The sequence below is a fragment of the Oncorhynchus tshawytscha genome, linkage group LG22, assembly GCF_018296145.1.
Source record: "Oncorhynchus tshawytscha isolate Ot180627B linkage group LG22, Otsh_v2.0, whole genome shotgun sequence".
In the NCBI taxonomy this organism is placed as follows: Eukaryota; Metazoa; Chordata; class Actinopteri; order Salmoniformes; family Salmonidae; genus Oncorhynchus; species Oncorhynchus tshawytscha.
Genome location: NC_056450.1, coordinates 27043520 through 27064799, shown reverse-complemented (window position 1 = coordinate 27064799; position 21280 = coordinate 27043520). Strand labels below are relative to the sequence as shown.

The following is a 21280-nucleotide window of genomic DNA, read 5'->3' as shown; positions in this document are numbered from 1 at the left end:
CCTGTTGTTTACGAAGCATGTGACAAATACATTTTTTATCCCTAGAATTGCTAATCTCTTGCCTCTCTTCCGATGTATAGCCCTTGGCCAGATTTGCATAAAAAATTAGATTCCTTAATTGCAACCCTCTAGTAAAATATAAATAAGTAAACAAACACATAATTACTGCTGCCATACAGATGAATGTTCCCCATGATTAGTGAGTCTGTTTTTCTCCTGAGAATTAGTATTTTCTCCTTTAGGGGCTGTGGAAATGAACTATCTATTAGATATATAGAATATAATTGAATAGAATATAATTGAATTGAATGGAATAGAAGAACAACAATGTTTCAAAGCACCCAACTTCAGACAAAATAGTTTATAATATAATGGTGTATCTCTAGATAGTATATCGACATAAAAATGTTACTCCCAGAGAGTGCTGAATGACCCATTCCTGCACATTTGGAGGCTCTGAAGTGACATCTAGGGGTGGTAAGGGTTGCACTGCATGTAGTTGAATACATCACCTGGTAAATACATGGCAACAGTGGAGGCTGCTGAGGGGAGGACGGCTCATAATAATGGCTGGAATGGAGTTAATGGAATGGCATCAACCACATGGAAACACATCCTTCCTGTGCTCCTGAGTGATGCAGTGTTCTAAGGCACTGCATCTTGGTGCTAGAGCCATCACTACAGACCCTGGTTCTGTTCCCTGGGCGCCAATGTGGATGTTGATTATGGCAGCCCCCTGCACCTCTCTGATTCGGAGGGCCATGTGGAAGAACATTTCAGTTGTACAACTGACTAGGTATCCACCTTTTGTCTGGGTAAGGATTTGGTCAGGGTAGGCTGTCATTGTAAATAAGAATTTGTTCTTGACTGACTTGCCTAGTTAAATAAAGGATAAATAAAAAAATCAACTGACTCCATTCAAGCCATTATTATGAGCCGTCCTCCCCTCAGCAGCCTCCACTGATGTGTAAGCAACTATCCCTAACCTTGCCATGTATCTCACCAGGTGGTGTCCAACTGCATGCAGTGCACACGTTTCCACCCCTAGATGTCACTGACAGCTATTTTAATTGTGTTTAATTCCATTATTATACCCCTCAGCAGCATCCAATGGTACACAAGGTACTTTGACTTGAAACATTTGCTTCACCTTTGCCTAGTAATGAAAGGAAAATAATGACTTTTTGCAATACCTTTATTCTATAATAATGACCATGCAGAGCCAAAAGTTGATTCAGATAGTTCAGTGACTGTACAAAAGGACATTTTTGTACTGTGTTTAATCAGATCGCCTTGTCATGTTGCATTATTAAGAGTGTGGACACATTCTCTTAGTAGATGATCTAAGAAGATCAAATTTGACTTCCCTATGGGGCCATCAATGGGAATTATCTTTCTTGGCCGTGATTCAGTTAAATCAAATCAAATGTTATTTGTCACATGCTCCGAATACAACAGGTGTAGACCTTACAGTGCAATGCTTTCTTACAAGGCCTTAACCAAAAACGCAGTTTTAAGAATAAAAAAAATATAAATAGATAAGTAAAAAAAATAATTTAGGTAAAATGTACACTACGTTCCAAAGTTTGGGGTCACTTAGAAATGTCAATGTTTTTGAAAGAAAAGCACATTTTTTGTCCATTAAAATAACATCAAATTGATCAGTAATACAGCATAGATATTGTTATTGTTGTAAATGACTATTGTAGTTGGAAACAGCTGATTTTTTATGGAATATCAAATCAAATCTTATTAGTCACATGCGCCGGATACAACAGGCAGTGAAATGCTGAATACAACAGGTGTAGTAGACCTTACAGTGAAATGCTTATTTTCCAGCCCCTAACCGACAGCGCAGTTTAAAAAAATACGGATAAGAATAAGAGATAAAAGTAACAAGTAATTAAAAGGAGCAGTAAAAAATAATACATACAGGGGGGTGCCGGTACAGAGTCAATGTGCTGGGGCACCGGTTAGTTGAGGTAGTATGTACATGTAGGTAGAGTTCATTAAAGTGACTATGCATAGATGACAACAGAGAGTGGCAGTGGTGTGGAGAGGGGAGAGGGGAGGGGGCAATGTGAATAGTCTGGGTAGCCATTTGACTATATGTTCAGGAGTCTTATGGCTTGGGTGTAGAAGCTGTTTAGAAGCCTCTTGGACCTAGACTTGTCCCTCCGGTACAGCTTGCCGTGTGGTAGCAGAGAGAACAGTCTATGACTAGGGTGGCTGGAGTCTTTGACAATTTGCAGGGCCTTCCTCTGACACCGCCTGGTCTAGAGGTCCTGGATGGCAGGAATCTTGGCCCCAGTGATGTACTGGGCCATTCACACTACCCTCTGTAGTGCTTTGCAGACGGAGGCCGAGCAGTTGCCATACCAGGCAGTGATGTAGCCAGTCAGGATTCTCTCGATGTTGCATCTGTAGAACCTTTTGAGGATCTGAGGACCCATGCCAAATCTTTTCATTCTCCTGAGGGGGAATAGGTTTTGTCGTGCTCTCTTCACGACTGTCATGGTGTGCTTGGACCATGTTAGTTTGTTGGTGATGTGGACACCAAGGAACTTGAAGCTCTCACCCTGCTCCACTGCAGCCCTGTCGATGAGAATGGGGGCGTGCTCGGTCCTCTTTTTCCTGTAGTCCACAATCATCTCCTTTGTCTTGATCACGTTGAGAGAGAGGTTGTTGTCCTGGCACTACAAGGCCAGGTATCTGACCTCCTCCCTATAGGCTGCCCCTATAGGCTGTCTCGTTGTTATCGGTGATCAGGCCTACCACTGTTGTGTCATCGGCAAATTTAATGATGGTTTGGAGTCGTGCCTGGCCGTGCAGTCATGAGTGAAGAGGGAATACAGGAGGGGGCTGAGCACGCACCCCTAAGGGGCCCCCGTGTTGAGGATCAGCGTGGCGGATGTGTTGTTACCTACCCTTACCACCTGGGGGGCGGCTCGTCAGGAAGTCCAAGATCCAGTTGCAGAGGGAGGTGTTGAGTCCCCGGGTCCTTAGCTTATTGATTAGCTTTGAGGGCACTATGGTGTTGAACGCTGTAGTAGAATAGCATTCTCACATAGGTGTTCCTGTTGTCCAGGTGGCAAAGGGCAGTGTGGAGTGCAATAGAGACTGCATCATCTGTGGAACTGTTGGGGCGGTATGCAAATTGGAGTGGGTCTAGGGTTTCTTAGATGATGGTATTGGTGTGAGCCATGACCAGCCTTTCAAAGCACTTAATGGTTACGGATGTGAGTGCCAAGGGTCAATACCGTAGGTGCAGTCAAAAGCATGCTTCCAGACCGGAACCCTGTCCCGGAATTGATGGACGGTCAGCTGACTGACTAGGGAGATGGAGTTAAGTCGGCATGCCACAGGGCCGCTAGCAAATCTGGAAGAAGAGGAATATTGGGACAGTAACAAGGGAAGATGGATTTCGGAGGAGGAATGGAAGAGGAAGAAGAGATTTGAAGAAGAGACGTAATCTTAATTTGATGAAGATGGCGATTAAAAGTGGAGATGATGTGTCGAAGAAGACTGGGATCAAGTACAAACAGAGTGAGATGTCCACCAGACCGAGCTCTGGAGGTGAAATGGAAGTGAATGAGGGAGATTTAAGTGAGGTGGAAGGTGTTGCGAGGAGCTCAAAGCATGAGCCTTGCATCGATGGACATGGAAGGTAACCTGAAGTGGACTTGTGATGTTTGTTTCCATGCCACGCAACTCGGTCAAGATCTGTTATTTACCTTGCTCTTAGGAATAAGGCACCATTGAAAGGAGTGATTTCTCAGGTTGTGTTAAGTGTGAAGGTCGAGCAATTGAAATGAAAGAGTCCTGGTGTTTGTGACTCCCATCGTTTGGTGTGACACAGGCCAAGTGGGGAGTATGGTGAAACAGAGGTGTCACAGTCTGTCCTTTTAAGTGCTGTATCAGTCTTTACCCAACAAAGTCATGTTAGGATATATCAGTTATCCTGTTAGAGCTTTTGTGCCGAATCTACTGCTGTGTTTTTGGTGCCAAGTTTATGGTCATGTCATGGAAGTGTGTTTGGAGGGAGATTCCAAGATGTAGAAAGTGTGCAGTAGGGCATGGGACAGAGGATTGTGTAGTTTCGGTGGGAAAAGTTGTGTGAGTCAACTGTAAGGGTGCCCATGTTGCTGGCCACCAGCCACCACTGGAGCAAATACTTCAAGAAAATCAAACACAGACCTCTTAAAGGCCTCCGCATGCTTCCCAGCCGAAACAGTTCGTCTTATGTATTATTATTATTATGAGCCGTCCTCTCTTGCTCCCAGCTAATTTACTTAACTCGTCTAGTCGTAAGTGGTTGGGGCCAGCTATATTATGTTCCCATTTCAGTGTCAACTAACGCCATGGTTTAGATTGGCACTAATTAATATAAATGGGTAATCCATAGGACATGCATGTACTTAACTCTGCTGGTGGTGACTGGTGAGAAATAAAGGCAGAGAGGCTGGTAGTTAGAGGAAGAATTGGGTTACTGACAGTCGTTTAGACCTGCGGACCTCATGAACAACATATACAATGAATGATTCACTACTCACTAACTAATGCTGTACGCTGATCCTCAGAAGTCTGGGGTCAAAGAGAAACAGACATGAGTACAATCTGTGTTTTGAAACCACACTATAATTGCTTGTATCAGTAGAACTCTATGTATCAGACTACCAGTAGTTGAATATCTTGAGATTGGCTACACTAGGGGTATGGTAACCCATCCCAGTCACACCTGTACATAATAGCCCTGTTGTTATAACAAACATCCATAATTTACGATGATCAAACTGATTGAGCTCTCCCTCAATAGGTGGCTCAGCTGTATAGTCAAATCCAATTTTATTTGACACTTGCTTCCTGGATAACAGGTGTAGACTAACAAGAAAATGCTTACTTACAGGTCCATTTCCAACAATGCTGAGTTAAAGATAAGGTAAATAATAAAACATGTACTAAAACAATTGTGACAGGAGGAATAAATGCACAGTGAATAACGAATTAAAAGAACGAGTGAAAATAACATGGCTATATATAGGGAGTAGGAAATTACAAAAAATATTAAGTATGTGCCAGTTGTGGTGGTAATGATACATACTGTAGGTCGCTGCATGTTGCTGGTGGGCTAAAAGCTGAGCACTACTGCATCTTTAACAAAGCGTCATCCTCGCATCACATCCACTACTTTACTTTGTAAATGACGTCAACTGACACCCAGCCAGCATGCACGCTGCAGCTCTAATTATTTGTAATTTCTACATAATTTTTGTTGAAATTACTTTTTATCCTAAACTTAGATAGTAGGGGAAGGTCTGCTGTATACTCTATCCAAGAGATTTGAAGGGTATTTGAATTGAAGGCGTACACTTTTAGGAACCGGCGAAAGTATCAAAGTTATGTGGCTGCCGCTCTCTGTTATTGTCAGAAATTGAAACTAAGGTAACTATCAATGGTTCGAATGTTTGATGAAGGAAATGGTTACAGTAGTCATGTTAGTTCATTGTAACGATTAGGTTACCCGGTGTTGATCACTGTGTCGGAAACGTTAGCATAATTGAGGGTGGAAGAAATATTCAATTATTGCACTGTAGGCTAGTTGGCTATAACCTCTAACATATTTTATTTTGTATTTTTTTTAAATATTGATAATAGCAGTACCTGCAATCTATCTGGCTGTCGGAAATCGCGATTTTTGCGCTGAATACGCTATCAGTGTTTTTGTTAATATCAAGTTCAATTCACACCACAAGTGCCTCGTCAAAGTTGAATATCCCCAAAGTGTTATTACCACTTGCCCGAAGCACCAGAATAAACTTCACATTGGAAGCAACTGAAGGCTGTTACAGATGGTAAGTGAATATCTTTAAAAAAAAGAAAGATTATCGCTAGGAAACAGACAACTGTATTGCTTGGTCCACGCAGGTATCGTCTTTCATATCTTAATCATAGGTCGTGTGGGACGCGTTGCAACATGAACTGTTACACTGTGGCGTATAGTCAAGTAAATCAGAAAGATTTTGTTTCATGGAAAGTGAAGTTCTCTATTAACGCTATAACCTGTCCGGTATCCGCTAGAGCAGGGGTTCCCAAACCTTTTCACTCAGGCCCCAATCCTACATTGGACAGCACCACTTCTATTTTTATGGGCACAAGCACTGTACCACTCTTGTTTGGTGAGAGAATTTTGCAGGTTTAAAGCTTATTTCCTGCAATTCTACACATTTTGCCTATGTGGTGCATAGAACATTTTGCGGGTTAAAGCTAATTTTCTTTCAATTCTATACTTTTTCCCATGTCTAATGTTTATTTGTATAATATTTGAGTGACTTAAAGCTGACGGTACAAGAGCTGATGGTACAAGTTTATAAATACTCAATCAACTTTATGCCTTTCATTTTAGAATCTGTGCCTAATCAATCATATACATTTCCTGTCAAAACAGATTTTTATTCTTTCCTGTCATTAGATAACAGCTTCCAACATGTCCTTGGGCAAAATCTGATTTATTAGACCGATTTATGCTCACCAGGTTTTGCTGAAGAGGACAGAAAGCAACCAGATGCAGCAAAATGCGTTTGTTTTGAATAAATAGAAGTATTTATCTATAAACGTATTTTGTCCCCAGAGTGTCTGAATACAGTACCTTTCGTACCTCCAGGTCTTCCACCAGACCAGAGGTGGCTAGCATCGAGGCTGTAGAGGCTGACCTCAGCAGACAGTATTCCCAGAGAGCTGTTCTCCAGGCCTGCTCCACACATTCCTCCAGACTCACCAGCATCATACTGGCTGAGGATGTTGGTGAGTAGAGCAGGGGTTTCTAACCAGGTGTAGTAGGACCCCTGGGGGTACTTGGCCTATCCACAGGAGATACTTGAAGACTCATGAAACCACAGACTTACTGGTAAAATTCACATGAGGGGGTACATCAGGGGTACTCTGTGCAGAGCAACAACAAAAAAGTTGGGAACCACTGGAGTAGAGTACCTGCTTGGATGAAGAGCATCTTCTTACTTGGTGTCAATGCAAATGTCAGTTTATTGTGGGTAAGCTTTTGGTCAAATAGCCTTTGTGGCCTTTTTGAAGCAGCATGATATGAGGCTAACATGAAAGGGTAAAGTGCCACTACTTGCTCATCAACTAGTTCATGATGGTTGAGATAAGAGCTGTATAGATTCTCTAAACGCTTAATGATAAGGACTTGTTATACTTCGGTCAATGGAAGTTGAGGTGATTTAGCCTAAAGGCTTCAGCAGACAATCTACTCAGTGTAGTGCACAAGTCAGCCCTATTAACTATATGTTGAAACATTTCCCTTGATTAGCTGAATCAGGATTGGTAGTGCTGGGTTAGAACAAAAAAGTACATCCATGTGGGCCCAGTAAAAGGAATGAAGAACACTGGTTTACAGCATTGTGTAATAGTGTAAATCAGCGGTTTACTCCAATGCTATAGACGGGTTGGGTGTTTAGCAACAAAACAGACACATACGCAACTATGGGGCAAAACAGACAGGGTTGGCTTAGATTGTTGACAACGTGAATTATATTTAATCTCCAATGTTTACTGAGAACATTAATACATTTGCTCGTCGAACATCTCATTCCAAAATCATGGGCATTAATATGGAGTTGGTCATCCCTTTGCATTAAATAACAGCCTCCACTTTTCTGGGAAGGCTTTCCACTAGATATTGGAACATTGCTGCGGGGACTTGCTTCCATTCAGCCACGAGCATTACTGAGGTCTGGCACCAATGTTGGGCGATTAGGCCTTGCTCGCAGTCAGAGTTCCAATTCATCCAAAAGGGGTTTGATGGAGTTAAGGTCAGGGCTCTGTGAAGGCCAGTCAAGTTCTTCCACACCAATCTCGATAAACCATTTCTGTATGGACCTCGCGTTGTGCACGGGGGCATTGTCATGCTGAAACAGGAAAGAGCCTTCCCCAAACTGTTGCCACAAAGTTGGAAGCACACAATCGTCTAGAATGTCATTGTATGCTGTAGTGTTAAGATTTCCCTTCACTGGAACTAAGGGGCCTAGCCCGAACCATGAAAAAATTGCCCCAGACCATTATTCCTCTAACATCAAATGTTACAGTTGGCACTATGCTTTTAGGCAGGTAGCTTTCTTCAGATGGTAAAAAGGTGATTCATCACTCCAGAGAACGAGTTTCTGCTCTAGAGTTCAATGGCGGCAAGCTTTACACCACTCAAGCTGATTCTTTGCATTCCAGATGGTGATCTTAGGCTTGTGTGCGGCTGCTTGGCCATGGAAACTCATTTCATGAAGCTCCTGACAAACTGTTCTTGTGCTGACTTTGCTTTAAGAGGTAGTTTGGAACTTGGTTGTGAGTGTTGTAACAGAGGACAGACTATTTTTACGCGCTTCAGCACTTGGCGGGCCCATCCTGTAAGCTTGTGTGGCCTACCACTTTGCGGTTGAGCCGTTGTGGCTCCTAGACATTTACACTTCACAATAAAAGCACTTACAGTTGACCGGGGCAGCTCTAGCAAGGCAGAGATTTGACAAACTGACTTGTTGGAAAGTTGGCATCCTATGACAGCACCACGTTGAGTCACTGAGCTCTTCAATAAGGTCATTCTACTGCCAATGTTTGTTTGTCTATGGAGATTGCATGGCGGTGTGCTCAATTTTATACACCTGTCAGCAACAAGTGTGGCTGAAATAGCCAAATACACTAATTTGAAGGGGTGTTCACATACAGTTGTGGCCAAAAGTTTTGAGAATGACACAAATATTAATTTCCACCACGTTTGCGGCTTCAGTGTCTTTAGATATTTTTGTCAGATGTTACTATGGAATACTGAAGTATAATTACAAGCATTTCATAAGTGTCAAAGGCTTTTATTGACAATTACATGAATTTGATGCAAAGAGTCAATATTTGCAGTGTTGACCCTTCTTTTTCAAGACCTCTGCAATCCGCCCTGGCATGCTGTCAATTAACTTCTGGGCCACATCCTGACTGATGGCAGCCCATTCTTGCATCCATTATTCCTTGGGCATCCACCATTCCTTCAATTCTGACAAGTTTCCCAGTCCCTGCCGATGGAAAAACATCCCCACAGCATGATACTGCCACCACCATGCTTCACTGTTGGGATGTTGTTCTTGGGGTGATGAGAGGTGTTGGGTTTGTGCTAGACATACCGTTTTCCTTGATGGCGAAAAAGCTCAATTTTAGTCTCATCTGACCAGAGTACCTTCTTCCATATGTTTGGGGAGTCTCCCAGATGCCTTTTGGTGAACACCAAATGTGTTTGCTTATTCTACAGCAATGCCTTTTTTCTGGCCACCCTTTTGTAAAGCCCAGCTCTGTGTAGTGTATGGCTTAAAGTGGTCCTATGGACAGATACTCCAATCGCCGCTGTGGAGCTTTGCAGCTCCTTCAGGGCTATCTTTGGTGTCTTTGTTGCCTCTCTGATTCATTCCCTCCTTGTCTGGTACGTGAGTTTTGGTGGGCGGCCCTCTCTTGGCCGGTTTGTTGTGGTGCCATATTCTTTCAATTTTTTAATAATGGATTTAATGGTGCTCCGTGGGATGTTCAAAGTTTTGGATATTTTTTTAAACCCAACCCTGATCTGTACTTCTCCACAACTTTGTCCATGACCTGTTTGGAGAGCTCCTTAGTCTTCATGGTGCCGCTTGCTTCGTGGTGCCTCTTGCTTAGTGGTGTTGCAGATTCTGGGGCCTTTCATAACAGATGTATGTATACTGAGATTATGTGACTGATCATGTGACACTTAGATTGCACACAGGTGGACTTTATTTATCTAATTATGTGACTTCTGAAGGTAATTGGTTGCACCAGATCTTATTTAGGGGCTTCATAGCAAAGGGGGTGAATACATATCCACGCACCAATTCTACGTTTTTAAAATTTTGTATACTTTTTTGAAACAAGTAATTTTTTTCACTTCACTAATTTGAACTATTTTATGTATGTCTAGTACATGAAATCCAAATAAAAATCAATTTAAACTACAGGTTGTAATGAAACAAAATAAGAATAACGCCAAGGGGGATGAATACTTTTGCAATGCACTGTATGTACAGCACAGGTCGAATAGGATGGTCTTGACTAGAATACAGTATATACATATGAAATTGGTAAAACATTATGTAAACATTATTAACGTGACTAGTTTTTCATGTCTATTTACAGCTGAAGTCAGAAGTTTACATACACTTAGGTTGAAGTCATTAAAACTAGTTTTTCAACCACTCCACAAATTTCTGGTTAACAAACAATAGTTTTGGCAAGTCGGTTAGGACATCTACTTTGTGCATGACACAAGTCATTTTTCCAACTATTGTTTACAGACAGATTATTTCACTTATAATTCACTGTATCAAAATTCCAGTGGGTCAGACGTTTACATACACTAAGTTGACTGTGCCTTTAAACAGCTTGGAAAATTCCCCAAAATAATGTCATGGCTTTAGAAGCTTCTGATAGGCTAATTTAGAACATCTGAGTCAATTGGAGGTGTACCTGTGGATGTATTTCAAGGCCTACCTTCAAACTCAGTGCCTCTTTGCTTGACATCATGGGAAAATCAAAAGAAATCAGCCAAGACCTCAGTTAAAACATTGTAGACCTCCACAAGTCTGGTTCATCCTTGGGAGCAATTTCCAAACGCCTGAAGATACCACGTTCATCTGTACAAACAATATAGTACGCAAGTATTAACACCATGCGACTACTCAGCCATCATACCACTCAGGAAGGAGACGCGTTCGATCTCCTAGAGATTAACGTACTTTGGTGAGAAAAGTGCAAATCAATCTCAGAACAACAGCAAAGGACCTTGTGAAGATGCTGGCGGATACAGGTACAAAAGTATCTATATCCACAGTAAAACGAGTCCTATATCGTCATAACCTGAAAGGCCGCTCAGCAAGGAAGAAGCCACTGCTCCAAAACTGCATAAAAAAGCCAGACTACGGTTTGCAACTGCACATGGGGACAAAGATCATACTTTTTGGAGATATGTCCTCTGGTCTGATGAAACAAAAATAGGATTGTTTGGCCATAAAGTTATGTTTGGAGGAAAAATGGGGAGGCTTGCAAACTGAGGAACACCATCCCAACCGTGAAGCATGGGGGTGACAGCATCATGTTGTGGGGGTGCTTTGTGCAAAATAGATGGCATCATGAGGAAGTAAAATTATGTGGATATATTGAAGCAACATCTCAAGACATCAGTCAGGAAGTTAAAGCTTGTTGGGATGGGTCTTCCAAATGGACAATGACCCCAAGCATACATCCAAAGTTGTGGCAAAATGGCTTAAGGACAACGAAGGTATTGGAGTGGCCATCACAAAGCCCTGACCTCAATCCTCTAGAATATTTGTGGGCAGAACTGAAAAAGTATGTGCGAGCAAGGAGGCCTACAAACCTGACTCAGTTTCACCAGCTTTGTCAGGAGGAATGGGACAACATTCACCCAACTTATTGTGGGAAGCTTGTGGAAGGCTACTCAAAACATTTGACCCAAGTTAAACAATTTAAAGGCAATGCTACCAAACACTCAATTAGTATATATAAACTTCTGACCCACTGGGAATGTGATGAAAGAAATAAAAGCTGAAATAAATCATTCTCTCTACTATTATTCTCACATTTCACATTTTTGAAATACAGTGGTGATCCTAACTGACCTAAGACAGGGACCTTTTACTCGGATTAAATGTCAGGAGTTGAGTTTAAATGTATTTGGCTAAGCTGTATGTAAACTTCCGACTTCAACTGTACATAGGGTAGCAGCCTCTAAGGTGCAGGGATGCGTAACCGGATGGTAGCCGGCTAGTGACTGGGTGGAGGCCGGCTAGTGACTGGGTGGAGGCCGGCTAGTGACTGGGTGGAGGCCGGCTAGTGATGGCCTGTTTTTCAGTCTCTCGCTCCCAGCTGTGATGCACCTGCACTGACCTCTCCTGGACGATAGCGGGTGAACAGGCCGTGGCTGAGGTCCTTGATCTTTTCGGCCTTCCTGTGACACCGGGTGTCCTGATGGGCAGACAGTGTGCTCCCTGTGATGCGTTGGGCTGACCGCACCACCCTCTGGAGAGCCCTACGGTTGTGGGCGGTGCAGTTGCCGTAGCAGGCGGTGATACAGCCCTACAGGATGCTCTCAATTGTGCATCTGTAAACGTTTGAGGGTCTTAGTGGCCAAGCCAAATTTCTACAGCATCCCCTGTGTGGGTAGACTATTTCAGTTTGTCAGTGACGCTGAGGAACTTGAAGCTTTTCACCTTCTCCACTGCAGCCCTGTGGATGGGGGTGTGCTCCCTCTGCTGATAGGGCAGTGCGATGATTCCTGACTTTAATATACACTTCTGGTTCTGTAATGTCTCAAATGTTGATACAGTACCTGTGTATGTGACTCGTTTCCCCTCTCCTCAGTAACGGGACAGGTGCTGTGCTGTGATGCCATCGTGGACTTAATCAGTGAGATCCAGATAGTGTCCACCACCAGAGAGCTGCACCTGGAGGACTCACCATTGGAACTGAAGATCTACGCACTGGACCCTGAAGGTGAGTGTTCAAGGATACACTCTTATGTTTTACTTGACAGTTTGTGTCATTGGTTCTCTTTTGGTCAACAAAGACCTTTTACATCGACATGTGCTGTCATCATAACAACTACCTATGTAGTAACACTAATTACTCATAACATTGAATCAACATTGTATCATAAATTCCTGATTCCACTTGTGCATTTTTTTGACAATATAATTGCTCAATTGCTATGTATCATCATGTTAATAAAATGTTACTCGAGTAATTGCAGTGTTTCTACAGAGACATAAGAACAACTGAAAGTGCTACCCGCTTCAGTATAATGCGTAGAGATCCACATTGTTGTGTGCACTAGAAGGGTTTAACGACTTTTCCAGTAGTGATGATTGTGATGTCGTGAGGCAGAAGTTAATGTCCCTGTTTGTTCTGTCTCACTGGTTTCATTATGGCCAGGCAGACACTCTTTTACATGAGCTGGCGCCACAACCTGATTCTCTTTGATGACATCCCCAAAGGCGCATTGCATTTTGGTGTTTGTTTTGGCCTTGATGTGTACTACGCTCAGATCTGTCAAATAGAATAGCTAAAATATCGTGTTGAGAGGATTGCTGGTTTTGTTTGGGCTTATGTGACTGCAACCTTTAGGGACTTGTCAAACTAGTGTGCTCTATTTTCAGTCTTGTCCACAGTGATTTATCCTTTATATGCGTAAACAACAACAGTAATTGTGTGATGTTGGGGATGCAGGGTTGTGTTCCAAACAAAATAATTACAATTGTGCTTGACTTAGTTCTGCAACGGCACAGCTAGGATAGCTCATGAAAGCTGTTGAAGACTCTTCTTGGAGTCATAAGTGCATTTAAAGGACTTTACTGCACACGTTGTCATTTATTTCATCTTATGTTGCACCTACCCCATGTTCTGTTATAATCTCCACCCGGCACAGCCAGAAGAGGACTGGCCACCCCACATAGCCTGGTTCCTCTCTAGGTTTCTTCCTAGGTTTTGGCCTTTCTAGGGAGTTTTTCCTAGCCACCGTGCTTCTACACCTGCATTGCTTGCTGTTTGGGGTTCTAGGCTGGGTTTCTGTACAGCACTTTGAGATATCAGCTGATGTACGAAGGGCTATATAAATACATTTGATTTGAATTTAGCCCAATCCATATAGGCCAATTCCTACGAGTGTAAATGGTTGTCCTTTCAACACTTCAAATCAAATTCACAAGACAATGTTTTGCATGTCACATGTAATATATATTTTTAGTTAAATGAAATTGGACCATCTACATTTTTATGTACGTTAAATCAAATCCCAAGCAATGGGCACATGTATTAAGCCATGTCTCTAACCCCCAAATTGTTGATTGTGCAGGAAACGCCTTCAGTGCTCTGGCGAGCTTGGTGTTTGATTGGACCATAGTGAAAGATGCAGACGTGGATGGATTCCCTGACTCCTACAACTCATTACGGTGAGTTCCTCCACGTTGCCGTGCACTCAACCCTGGAGAAAAGCCTGCAGGGAGTAACCGTTAAAGTAGCTAGTCAACAATGTAATTATAACAAGAACTGGTTTAAGGATGGCAGTCCAATACAAATTCAATCTAACCTGTGATTTATCAGGTTATTTGAATACATTTGTATATGATTTGCCTTGTACCAGGATAGCATATGATAGACCTCAGATTATTTTCTCACAAGTTCAACATATTACTTTAATTGTAAGATGTCAGTTTGTCACTGTCAATAATAGGCTTGTTATGCATTTTCCTTCCCTCAGGGTTTCTTCAATTCTCTGAGTCTACTTACACCCGCTCTGGTTACATCTCTGAGATGGAGAGAGTAGGGAAACAGGCAGATCTCATCTTGCTGTCAGGACTGAAAACGGGCTAAGCTCAAGGCCAAAATACAAGAATCTCTGTATAAGGTATTCCATTTAATAATTTCCTAAATTTCTTACCTTGTTTTTGAAGTAGTCTGTGGAGATGGATTATCATACTATAGCTAAGAATCAAATACTGGCTCAAGGACCAGATGTATTATTAGGAGCGAGGGACAGGAACATCAGAGGAGTAGAAGAACTTTAGCTCCTTTTTAAAATAGTTTCCTTCGATCATCTCAGCTCGTGGCTGGCAGACAGCAGCCCTCCAGGGGTATAGACGGCTATAAATAACAGGCTGACTTGCGTTACTGTGATGTCACAGCTAGTAGAGTTAGTCTAGCCATCTGGACCGTCGCCAGGTTTGCTATGGGGTCACCCGTCTGAAAATGAAAAAAACTCCAGGGTCAAAAGAGGGACCTAATATTAGTCAGAGATGACAGTACCACTGTGCGATGTTGTAGAACAGTCAATTATAGGTAGCCTAGCTGTTAAGAGTGTTGGGCCAGTAACTGAAAGGTTGCTGGTTCGAAAGCCCGAACCGACTAGGTGAAAATAATCTGCCAACGTGCCCTTGATCAAGGCACTTAACCTTAATTACTACTGTAAGTTGCTCTGGATAAGTATCTGCTAAATGACTGAAATGTAAATGTAACGATGCAAAATATGGTTGCAAAGTTGACTAAATCAAATTGTATTTGTCACATGCTTTGTAGACAACAGGTCTGGAGTAAAGGTGAAATGCTTACTTATGGGTCCATTTCCAACAATTTTTTATATTTATTTTACCTTTATTTTACTAGGCAAGTCAGTTAAGAACAAATTCTTATTTTCAATGACGGCCTAGGAACAGTGGGTTAACTGCCTGTTCAGGGACAGAACGACAGATTCGTACCTTGTCAGCTCAGGGATTCGAACTTGCAACTTTCCGGTTACTAGTCCAACGCTCTAACCACTAGGCTACCCTGCCGCCCCAGAGGTAAAGATTAGATAAAATAGAAATGGTGACACGAGGAATAAATACACAGTAAATAACGAGTAAAAATGGCATGGCTATATGTAACAGTACTCGTCTTGCGTTGTGTACAATCAGTCATCGACACGGAACTCCAACATGTAGCACCAGTCATGTAGCTTTATTCTGATAGGAACGACACAAAATTGCACGTCATGCAATGCACGTCTCACCATCCAACTCTGCATTCACGCACTGTACAAAATATATGAAACCCCCCCACCAGACACGGTAAGTTGCTAGCTAGTACTGGCGGGAATTCTCTACAACAAAATGCACAACAAATATTCTCCAAAAACCGCTGCATCTTATGTGTGATGTTCGAATAACATTTACAAACAATTTGATATAAATTGTACATTTAAATCATCACTTGAGAGTATAAAAATCACTTTTGATGTACAGTACTTGGCAACCAACAACTTACCGCTGGTTTGATGCTTGTTCACTGGGACGATTCTAACTGGAACATCCCCCCTCGTAAGCAAGCTACGCAAACCAGCCAATAAGATGCCATGTTGAGTAGGTGAAGGCAAGACAAACTCAAACCAAAAACCCATTGGCTTAACAATAAAGTGGCAAGGGGAATCACCACTATAACCCTGTTACATATATACAGTACGAGGTAATTGAGGTAGCTATGTACTATACATATACACTACCGTTCCAAAGTTTAGCATCACTTAGAAATGCCCTTGTTTTTGAAAGAAAATCAAACTTGTTGTCCATTAAAATAACATAAAATTGATCAGAAATACAGTGCAGACATTAATGTTGTAAATGAATATTGTAGCTTGAAACTGCTGATTTGTTATGGAATATCTACAATGGCGTACAGATGCACATTATCAGCAACCATCACGCCTGTGTTCCAATGGAACATTGTGTTAGCTAATGAAAGTTGATTATTTTAAAAGGCTAATTGATCATTAGAAAACCCTTTTGCAATTATGTTAGCACAGCTGAAAACTGTTGTTCTGATTAAAGAAGCAATAAAACGGGCCTTTTAGACTAGTTGAGTATCTGGAGCATCAGCATTTGTGGGTTTGATTACAGGCTCAACATGGCCAGAAACAAATAACTTTCTTCTGAAACTCGTCAGTCTATTCTTGTTCTGAGAAAGGAAGGCTATTCCATCTGAGAAATTGCCAAGAAACTGAAGCTCTCGTACAACGATGTGTACTACTCTCTTCACAGAACAGCGCAAACTGGCTCTAACCAGAATAGAGTGGGAGGCACAACTGAGCAAGAGGACAAGTACAGTAGAGGGTCTAGTTTGAGAAACAGACACCTCACAAGTCCTCAACTGGCAGCCAAGATATGAAGCTGCAGTGTAACTGTGCAACAAAGCTTATTTAGAACGTTTTTAAAAATCGAGATAAACAGTGCATTCGGAAAGTATTCAGACCCCTGAACTTTTTCCACATTTTGTTATGTTACAGCCTTATTCTAAAATGTATTAAATAAAAATATGTCCTCAATCTACACACAATACCCCATAATGACAAAGCGAAAAGTTTTTTATATCATTTTGCAAAAAACTAAACAAAAACACTAATTTGAAAGCGCTAATTTACATAACTATTCCGATCCTTTATGAGACCTGTTTCCAATGATCACCCTTGAGATGTTTCTACATTTTGATTGCAGTCCACCTGTGGTAAATTCAATTGATTGGACATTAACTCTGTAACTCTGTGTTGTCTGTTCACACTGCTATGCTTTATCTTGGCCAGTTCGCAGTTGCAAATGAGAACTTGTTCTCAACTAGCCTACCTGGTTAAATAAAGGTGAAATAAAAAAATTAATTTAAAAAATGATTTGGAAAGGCACACACATCTATGTAAGGTACCATAGTTGACTGTGCATGTCAGAACAAAAACCAAGCCATGAGGAATTGTCCATAGAGCTCTGAGACAGGATTATGTTGAGGCACAGATCTTGCGGAAGGGTACCAAAAGATTTCTGCAGCATTGAAGGTCCCCAAGAACACCAACACTCTTCCTAGAGCTTGTCGCCCGGCCAAACTGAGCAATCGGGGGAGAAGGGCCTTAGTCAGGTATGTGACCAAAAACCTGTTGGTCACTCTGACAGAGCTCCAGAAATCCTCTGTGGAGATGGGAGAACCTTCCAGAACGACAACCATCTTTGCAGCACTCCACCAATTAGGCCTTTATGGTAGAGTGGCCAGACAGAAGCCACTCCTCAGTAAAATGCACATGACAACCCACTTGGAGTTTGCCAAAGGCACCTAAAGGACTCTCAGACCATGTGAAACAAGATTCTCTGGTTTGATGAAACCAAGATTGAACTCTTTGGCCTGAATGCCAAGCGTCACGTCTGGAGGAAACCTGGCACCATTCCTACAGTGAAGCATGGTGGTGGCAGCATAATGATGTGGGGATGTTTTCAGCGGCAGGGACTGGGAGAGTAGTGAGGATCGAGGGAAAGATGAACAGAGCAAAGTACAGAGATCCTTGATGAAAACCTGCTCCAGAGCACTCAGGACCTCAGACTGGGGCAAAGGTTAACCTTCCAACAGGACAACGACCCTCAGTACACAGCTAAGACAACGCAGGAGGGGATTCAGGTCTCTGAACGTCCTTGAGTGGGTCAGCTAGAGCCCTGACTTGGACATCTCTAGAGAGACCTGAAAAAAGCTGTGCAGCTCCCCTCCAACCTGACGGAGCATGAGAGGATCTGCAGAAAATAATATGAGAAACTCCCCAAATACAAGTGTGACTAGCTTATTGCGTCATATCCAAGAAGACTCGAGGCTGTAATTGCTGCCAAAGGTTCTTCAGTAAAGGTGATATTTAATTTGATTTTTTTCCTAAATTTGCAAAGATTTCTACAAACTTCTTTTTGCTTTGTCATTATGGGGTATTGTGTGTAGATTATTATTACTTTTTTATTCTCAATTGACTCCATTTTAGAATAAGGCTGTAACGTAACCAAATGTGGACAAAGGGGTCTGAATACTTTCTGAATGCACTGTATAGATAGGAGATATCTTGTGAATCGCCCATACATTTTTAAAATCAAGCTGATTTTTAGGCCATATTGCCCAGCCTTAGGATGATGGTGGTCTGCTTGAAACATGTAGGTACTACAGACTGGGTCAGGGAGAGGTTGAAAACGTCAGTGAAGACACTTGCTAGCTGGTCAGCGCATGCTCCGAGTACGCGTCCTGGCGATCCATCTGGCCCTGTGGCCTTGTGAATGTTAACCTGTTTAAAGGTCTTACTCACACCGGCTTTCTTATCAGCGTCTGGATTAGTGTCCCGCTCCTTGAAAGTGGCAGCTCTACCCTTTAGCTTAGTCCGGATGTTGCCTGTAATCCATGGCTTCCGGTTGGGATATGTATGTACAGTGACTGTGGGGACGTTGTCATCGATGCAGTTATTAATGAAGCCGGTAACTGATGGGGTAAACTGCTTAATGCCACCAGATGAATCCCAGAACATATTCCAGTCTGTGCTAGTAAAACAGTCCTGTAGCTTAGCATTCGCTTCATTGGACCACTTCCGAATTGAGCGTGTCACTGGTTGTTCCTGTTATAGTTTTTGCTTGTAAGCAAGAATCAGGAAGATTAAGTTATGGTCATATTTTTCAAATGGAGGGAGAGCTTTGTATACGTTTCTGTGTGTGGAGTAAATGTGATCTAGAGTTTAGATGAAACATTTGATTAAAGGCATGCCTTTGAGGGTTGGTAGCTATTGATGGCGTGCGAATCATACTGCAACGGAGTTGGTCTGGTTTCTCAATGTAGCAAATGGCATGTGCCGTTCGTACGCCGTGCTTTAACTATGAAATCTAACCTTCACAAAGAATGTAGGTGCAGCAGAGGTGAAACTGCTGATCCTGGAGAACATCCTGCTGAGCCCTGCATGTGATGTCTACCTGCTGGTGGGCACATCCATCCAATACAAGGTCCAGAAGAACAGACAGGGAAAGATCACAGGTGGGTCTGAACTTACACGATACAGTCAAGCATATCATTCTATGCAATTACAAATCCAATGATGTAACGACAATAGTCACAAAAAAGGGTGTCTAGAAAAGTATTGAATTGTGTCATTGGATACAGTAATGTAGTATCAAGAATGATTTAGATGATATTCATATCACAGTTCAGGGTGTATACTGTCCATCCCATCTATGTAGGAAATAGTTAATGAAGACAAATCATGAAGCGCTGACCCAGGGTAATGTGTTCCAGAGTTCTCCATGCCCTGTGATCAATATGAGCTGTACCTCCAGGACAGTGTGGCTGGTGCTGATGGAAACACTGACCTGGCTGTGGCTAGTCTGGACCACAGCACCTCCACTGTTAATGCCCTGCAGCTGGGACACATCAACGTGCTGCTTTATCACAAGTGTCCTTTTTAAGACAACAAACATAAATTAATACTTATTTTCCCCCATAATTTGCAAATAAATTCATTAAAAATCCTACAATGTGATTTTCTGGATTTGTGTACCTAAAAATTACAGGCCTCTCATCTTTTTAAGTGGGAGAACTTGCACAATTGGTGGCTGACTAAATACTTTTTTTGCCCCACTGTATATCCGCCCCATGACAAAATGTGTAGAATTGCAGGAATTTAGTTTTTAAATGGCAAAAAATAAATGTGCGTGGGATGTTCCCCGATGATGGAAGAGGGACCGTGTGAAAAGTTGGGGAACCACTGGTTCATTTTAATGTAATGACATGCAATGGTGTGTACCATGAATGGTGTGTACCATGAATGGTGTGTACCATGAATGGTGTGTATGTAGGGATTAATGATTAGATACAGTGGGGAGAACAAGTATTTGATACACTGCAGATTTTCCTACTTACAAAGCATGTAGAGGTCTGTAATTTTTATCATAGGTACACCTCAACTGTGAGAGACGGAATCTAAAACAAAATTCCAGAAAATCACATTGTATGATTTTTAAGTAATTAATATGCATTTTATTGCATGACATAAGTATTTGATACATCAGAAAAGCAGAACTTAATATTTGGTACAGAAACCTTTTACAGAGATCATACGTTTCCTGTAGTTCTTGACCAGGTTTGCACACACTGCAGCAGGGATTTTGGCCCACTCCTCCATACAGACCTTCTCCAGATCCTTCAGGTTTCGGTGCTGTCGCTGGGAAATACGGACTTTCAGCTCCCTCCAAAGATTTTCTATTGGGTTCAGGTCTGGAGACTGGCTAGGCCACTCCAGGACCTTGAGATGCTTCTTACGGAGCCACTCCTTAGTTGCCCTGGCTGTGTGTATCGGGTCGTTGTCATGCTGGAAGACCCAGCCACAACCCATGTTCAATGGTCTTACTGAGGGAAGGAGGTTGTTGGCCAAGATCTCACGATACATGGCCCCATCCATCCTCCCCTCAATATGGTGCAGTCGTCCTGTCCCCTTTGCAGAAAAGCATCCTCAAAGAATGATGTTTCCACCTCCATGCTTCACAGTTGGGATGGTATTCTTGGGATTGTACTCATCCTTCTTCTTCCTCCAAACACAGCGAGTGGAGTTTAGACCCAAAAGCCCTATTTTTGTCTCATCAGACCACATGACCTTCTCCCATTCCTCCTCTGGATCATCCAGATGGTCATTGGCAAACGTCAGACGGGCCTGGACATGCGCTGGCTTGAGCAGGGGGACTTTGCGTGCGCTGCAGGATTTGAATCCATGACGGCGTAGTGTGTTACTAATGGTTTTCTTTGAGACTGTGGTCCCAGCTCTCTTCAGGTCATTGACCAGGTCCTGCTGTGTAGTTCTGGGCTGATCCCTCACCTTCTTCATGATCATTGATGCCCCACGAGGCAAGATCTTGCATGGAGC

The 21280-nt window shown here is 42.4% G+C and overlaps 1 pseudogene; it reads left to right on the top strand.

The window, feature by feature from the left end:
• Positions 1–3488: 3488 nt before the first annotated feature.
• The window catches only part of LOC112221318, a 46759-nt pseudogene continuing 28967 nt past the window's right edge, over positions 3489–21280 (top strand).